Raw genomic sequence first — 7,420 nt, 5'->3', positions numbered from 1 at the left:
AATCTTAAAAAAAAATCAAATGTTACTTCTGCTAATCTATATAGGGGTGTTCAATTTTGATGTCGGTTCGGTTTCTTCGGTTTTTTCGGTTTTTCGGTATTCCAGTTTATAAAAAATAGCTACCATATTAAAGACCATATATATTTTGGTTTGGTCCGGTTTATATACAGTCAGTTTCCGATTTATTTGGTTTTATACCAAAATACCATAAATATAATCTTTTATAACATTTTGTCTTTAATAACATTTTTTTTTAAAAAAATGATCTTTTATAATTTTGTAAATTTTACTTTATATGATTAAATATTGGCTTTAATAAAACACGAAGATACTTTCATTTTTAAATAGACTATTTTATTTTACAATTTAAAATAATTAGTAAACATATTAAGTTGACTAAATATTATTGACTAAATATTAGTGTACATATATGTCAGCGGAAAAAAAATAAAATTATGTTTTTCTAAATATGATAAAGATGAAATATATCTTTTGACTTAAAACAAAATATTAAATTAGTAAAATAAAAATTTTAAGTATGAAGACCATATCAATAAATAAATTATGTATATGTTACTAATTATATTATAGAATTTACACATAATTATACAACATATTTTCATTTTATTCGCTTTGATCAGTATAATTAGTTTATATGCCAAACCATATCCATATGGCGCATTTTAAAAAAAATAACATTCATTCGGTATATTCGGTATTACCAAATTCAAAACATTTTTTCTATTTCGGTTCGGTTTTACCGGATTGAACTCCTAAATATAAACCATGTATAATATCTCACTATTGCTTTTATCTATTCAATATCTATTGATTAAATTTATAATTTTTTTTTAGTCTACTCACTTCGCGCAGGACGCGGATCATCACCTAGTACTAGCAAGTATAACGAAATAAAGGGCTAATCACAATAGTTAATTGTTTCAAAATCACTCTCCAATTAGCCTATATAAAATATCCAAATTTGTAAAGTCACGTCTACCGTATTCTAAAACAAGATTTAGAATTGACGGTTACATAATATATATTTGAGCGGGTGGAAGAATATGACAATAAGATTGAAATATATATATATATATATACTTAATATATGTGTGTGTGTTCAGATGCTCACTCAATTTGGTGTAATGTTGAGGCCTGAAAAACTGGACAACAAAACCATAATTGTAATCTTTATAACACTTTTGAAATATACAATATTTTTCAAATGAAATACTTCTACATAAAAAAAAAGTTTATTGCCAAAGTATACTATTTTGTACTTGATAAATTTCTCTATATATTACTATTTCAAGTGTTCAATAATATCTTAAAATTATCAAAAAATAACTTTTAAATCTAAAATAAAAAAATATAATCTTATAATAGGTTATTAATATTTCATATCAATTAATTTTATTTTTATATATTACCATTTTCTCTTTTTTGAATGATATCATAACAATTTCATAAAATTCTACGGAATCACAAATTTATTCAATTTTATGTAATTTACCGAAGACCATATTAACCCATATATATATATATATATATATATATATATATATTTAACTGAATATATTAAAAAAAAATTCAAATATTTTCCAAAAAATTTTGTTCGGTTTTCAGTGCGGGTTGGGTTTTATATTTGTTTTCTGATATAACACTTTAAGAATCACTCGAGTATATGGGTCAGATCTAATAGAGTATGAGACTTTGATTTTTGGGTTGATTCCGAATCGGATTTTTTGAGTACAAATATTTTTGACGAATTATGTTAGGTAACTACTAAGAAAATATAATATGTTGCAAACTTTAGGAATAAAGTTTAAAAATAATTTTTGAAATGCATATGACACAAGTGTACTGTTATGCAACTATTGACATATTTAATATAATTACTAAAAATTATATTAATATGTAAAATAAAAAATATATTCGCTTTTTTTAAGGACGGGTCTGAATCTAGTTATTAATTTTAAAATGCAGAGACAAAGCTTACTTGATTTTTATTTGGTTCAGGTGAGTTCCTAGTAAATGTTATTTTGGCTAGATAAAGTAGACTAATTCTAATCTAGCTGGCCGGCTTTAAAAAAAATAAATTCAAACATAAAATTCATCTTTCAGAATGTTTATATCTTTTCTAGTAGTATTGCAGAAAAACGACCGATTAGTTCCTTAACTAGGATCATATCTTCTAATTGATACCTAAACTATTTGCACGTGCGATATGATATCTAAACTAATTAAAAATTTAAATTTAGTACCTAAATTAGAAAGAAAAAGCTTTTAAGTGCCTAAGACCGACAATTGTCAGTGTCAGGTAGCGACGTCGTTTCAATCAATGAACAAGGATCGAACCCTAGTCTCTCTTAAGTAAACAATACATTATTAACCACTTGTGCTAGTATAGAAACCACGTTTATGTACGTAAAGGAAAATTATATTACCTTTTAAATTAACAATTATTTTACTTTTTTTTCAACACCAACAAATGTCAGACAACCAAAAAAAAAATCTCAAATTTCAAAAAAAAAATTATTTTATAAATAAAAATATTTATTTTCTAATATAGTGTTAAATTTTTTATATTATCTTTTGAATTACTTATTATTGTTAAAAGTGTGTTATACTCTTGCATTTATTATTCTGTCGAAACAATATTTATTTTAATAGTATTGAATATTTTAATATTGTAAAATAATTTGTTTAAATTTTTTTATTTCATGTCCTTAATAATCTGATCATTTTCTAATAATATATGTTTATCTAAATTTAAAAGTTTTATCATTTTAAAAAACATGGTAATAAATTAAACTTAAATCAAATGCTTGATAAATGCTATATCAAATAAGCCCATTTAATATAATGATAACTTGTTGAAATTAGTATTAGAAATCTACTTATTAGAAATTAGTATCGGAAATCTAGTTAAATTATTTTGTTTTTGTAAGTGAACAACATTTCTCTACTAGCGCAAGCGGTTAAAGTTTGTATTGTAAATTGAGGCCTTTTATTCTAAGTTCAGGTACTAAATTCAAATTTTTTACTAGTCTAGGTATCATTTCGCACGGACAAATAGTTTAGGTATCATTTCGCACGGACAAATTTTTTACTAGTCTAGGTATCATTTCGCACGGACAAATATGGCCCTAGTTCAGGTACTAATCGGCCTTTTTTTCTAGTTTTGCCTGTCATTTTCCGGGTTCTTTACTTCTTTCAATTTTGTTTAGGCAAACAAAACTGGATACCTCTAATATCGTGAACCATTAGAAGTGGCCATCACAATCACACATGGCACATTCGCGATTTCGTTGGGACTCTTTCTTGGATCCTTGTGCATTGTCTTGACTCTTGAACCAAAAAACGCATTGTCCATGCCATCATTTCTTTCCAAAGATATTCCATTTGTTATTATTATTAGAACTTGTTTTTTTCTTAAGTTTTTTTCTTTGTTTTATAATATTGTTTCCGAACCCGTAATATCTGAATACTTTTTTGTACTCTTGTTACACTTTAAAACATGACTTCTGAGCTATTTTGATAATGCATCCTGGTTTTACGATCAGCTATGCACAAATTACTACGTTACTTGGTCTTCCCGATAACTATCTCAAATTACTCAACATATACTAAACCTTCAACAAAAATACTATAGACAAATAAATAGATCAAGTAGTACGTAGAAGATGAAAGTTACAACACTTTAATGTCATTTTCTTCTTGAGATATTTTCCCAATAAGTACAAACTTGTTACAAAAGAAAAAGAAAACACATACTTTGGAAATTTGATGTTTAGTTGGCATATATATAACTATAAAATTTCAGAAATACATAATACAGATGACCACTCCTAAGAAAACCATTACAATATACGGTGCATTTTGTGTTACTGGGTCTCATTCCAATTTCGTTTGTCCAAAAAAAAGGGGTCTCATTCCAATACACGGTGTCTGTTGTGGTAGCGGAAAGAGAAGTCTCATGACAATATCAATATATATCATTGGATTTATAAGAAATTAAGCATTGTCAGTTTTAAAAATAGTGATCACGAGTTTGATTAACGTGATTGTCCACAGAACAAAACAAAATATGCCGTATGCATCTCAATCCATGTCTAGTCAATTTCGTTGGAAATAAAAATCTATGTGCTAATCAATGAAATCTTTTTTAACAAACTTGGCATCCAGTGATCATGCAGGCTTGGACCATCACCAGTTCCAAAACCTAGATTAGTAAACCCAATTACTCATATTATAATAATTTAAAAGATAAAACAATTTAATTTACACGTCGTTAATTATTTTCTATCACCATTTTAAACTTTGTATATTACATATCATATCCCTTATATATTAAAAGAGTAGCATTGTAATAAATGCATTCACACTAAATTGGACACATGTCACGTGTAGAATCATTGTAATAAATGCGTTCACACTAAAATGGACACATGTCACATGTAAAGAGCTTCTCAGTCAAACTCTACATAAATATGTTCACACTATGTACTTTACATTTTTTTAATATAAAACTCACATGCAAGGTTTTTTTATCTTATTTTTACTGTTTACGAATAGAGTTGGACAAATTATTCATAAATTTTGATTCAATTCGTTATCCGTTTTGATTCGAACCGAAAAATCTGGATATTCGTTACTCTACGAAGAAAATCAAATACTAAAATACAATATCCGTAAAAAAAAAAGCAAATCACAAATATCAATATTTATAGGAACGGATATCCAATTTGATCTGTTATATGCATATATATATATATATATACATATATTTAAAGAATTATATATAAGTTATATATTATAGTTTATATCAATTTTACAATATCTTTGTTTTTAAATAATTTCATTTTAAGACTTTATTTTTCATGTATTATTTTGAAAAAATGTCATTTAATATTAATTAATAGTATCTTTATATATTTATCAATCATCATTATATACTTTTACATACACATACATATGCACATTGACGTGAGCACCTTATAACTAAGTATTTACAAAAACTGAAATATCTAATTTTTTTGGAAGTTAAAATATTCTTTTTCTTAATGTTTCTTTCACTATCGACCGAATTGTAGTAAAATGATTTTTCTTTTCTTTTTTTAACTATTATCCGTTTAGAAACTATAATATGAATCATTAGTTCGAAATCACGACTATCTAAGATTTATAACATGAAAACAAACAAATAATAGTAATTTTTGATTATCACAGAAAAAAAAACATCAAACATTTTAACCGAACAAACCAAATAAATATTGATTTAAAATGATAGTTATATTTTAGGAGATTAGAAACCAAAAAACAACCTAAAACCGAACCGATATCCAGATTAAACAGATTAATGTATCCTTATTAAAAAATAATAAAACTAATAATCACATTATGTGCAAGACGCGGGTTATTACCTAATAGTTAATTATTTATCTTGTATCATTCACAACTTTGTATCGAAATCTATGAAATTAATTAACCATATAGTGCCTTTGATACAACCATATGGAATAAAATAACATGGATCCGCTTTAATGGCTATTCTAAGAGCATCATTATCGCTCTAAAGAGAGCGTCTTTTAGAGGGAGAGAGGTCCACGATTTAGAAAAAAACGGTGTCTTGTGTGCACCAAACAAAAGACGTTTGTTATGTATTTTTTGCACTATTTACGGATCCCACCGATACGTGGCGGTCTGCGATTGACGTATTTTTTAATTAATTTTTTTTTTCAGACAAAAGTGAAAAAAAAAAAGTTTAAGAAACATTTTAGTGGGCCCGTGGAATAAAGATGGCCTAAAGAGACGATATGGCCTTTTGGAGATCAAGATTCATTTAGTTTTTTTTTACATCGTTCAAAAAATTCAATTAGCATAGTTAGTCGTGACTATTGTATAGCGCCAGTTCTAAAATTTTGGAGACCGTAAAGAATTTAGTAAGAGTTTCAATGATTTATTTTCATCTGTAAATATTCAAAATAGAGAAAAATACCTAGACTAACGTATGATTTATAAGATAACTAGAGCAACCTATCAAATTTGTTATTACTCACATAACCTATTAATCTTAATCAATTAAATAATTTAATAGTCTCAAAACTAACTACCCTTTTAGAATTTGATTTAAATACAATTCTTACCAAAAGAAATTCCCAATTAATAATCTGAATAATAATTTAATTTCCTAATTTCCTTTATTAAAACTAAATTTCTTTATTAGTAATCTTATTAAAATAAGGAAATTTGAGATATCCCCTACGTCAATTTTTGTCTCTTGTCATCATCATAGAAATTTCATTTTGAGCTGCAGCCAATATTGAATGTAGATCATGAGAAAGTAAGTTAGGGCTTCAATATAGATCCATATTTTTTGTCAAAAAAATATAGATCCATATTCGAAACTACCACACTGAGTTAGGTTTTCGAATTTGACTCTTATTCCTCCAATCCATTATATCTCTTTTTTTTTAACTATAAGAAAAATATCCAATTCTTTTTTGACTAAGACTTTCAATTAAAACATAAACTAACTATCAAGGTAACACGATGGTCTTGGATAAAAATTTCCATGAATGATTGAATTTCATCCTATAAAACAACAAAGAAAGAGATTAGAGAAACCAACAATACAATGAAAAACAATAACTAGTGATAGGAACCACCGCCGCGGCGACCACACTTTCCTCTTCTTCGAACTGTCTTCCAATCCATGTTTTGGTATTTGGTTGGAGACTTTGTCTCCCTCCCACCTCACGAGTTAGATGGTTCGATCCCAGCTTCATCCACCTCTCCTAACAATATGAAACGAGAAAGAATTTCAAAAGCACAAGTGTCAAGTGTTGTGGTTAAGGGATCAACAACTAAAGTTTTACGAACATCAATGTTGAAAATGCTTGATGGAGACGACTCCATAATATGTGTAGTGATGGGAGTGGTTGTGGATCTACTAATGTGGATAAAGTGTTAGCTGGGCTAAGTGTTGCATCAAGGTTCTCTTGCTGAGTGGGTGAAGAAGATAATTGTTGTAATCAGTGGGCTTCCAGCAACAAGGTGGTCCACAGTAGTATGTGATGGAACCGAAATAGGTGGCGATGCATGAATGGTTTCAAGTGCGAACTGGAAACCTTCTATCTCTTTAGTAGGAATCTGAGATGATGAGCTAGCGTTATCCTATTGTTGTAGGACAATATCAATATTTACTACGAGGATCTCAGAATAGTTATGACAAAGAGGTTGGAACCTGAACAGTCGTAGAAGGTAGAAGACACCTCTTTATTTTGTGTCCGAGTTTTTCACACCTTTCACGCATATAGATGGAATCCATGTGTATTCAATATTAACAAGGAAATGTTACCTTGTTTATCATCCAGTGCAATAAGTTTCGGGAAGTCTCTATCAAGCTCCATCTCAA

Source organism: Brassica oleracea, chromosome C2 (assembly GCF_000695525.1).
Source record: "Brassica oleracea var. oleracea cultivar TO1000 chromosome C2, BOL, whole genome shotgun sequence".
NCBI lineage: Eukaryota > Viridiplantae > Streptophyta > Magnoliopsida > Brassicales > Brassicaceae > Brassica > Brassica oleracea.
This window is presented reverse-complemented; position numbering follows the sequence as displayed.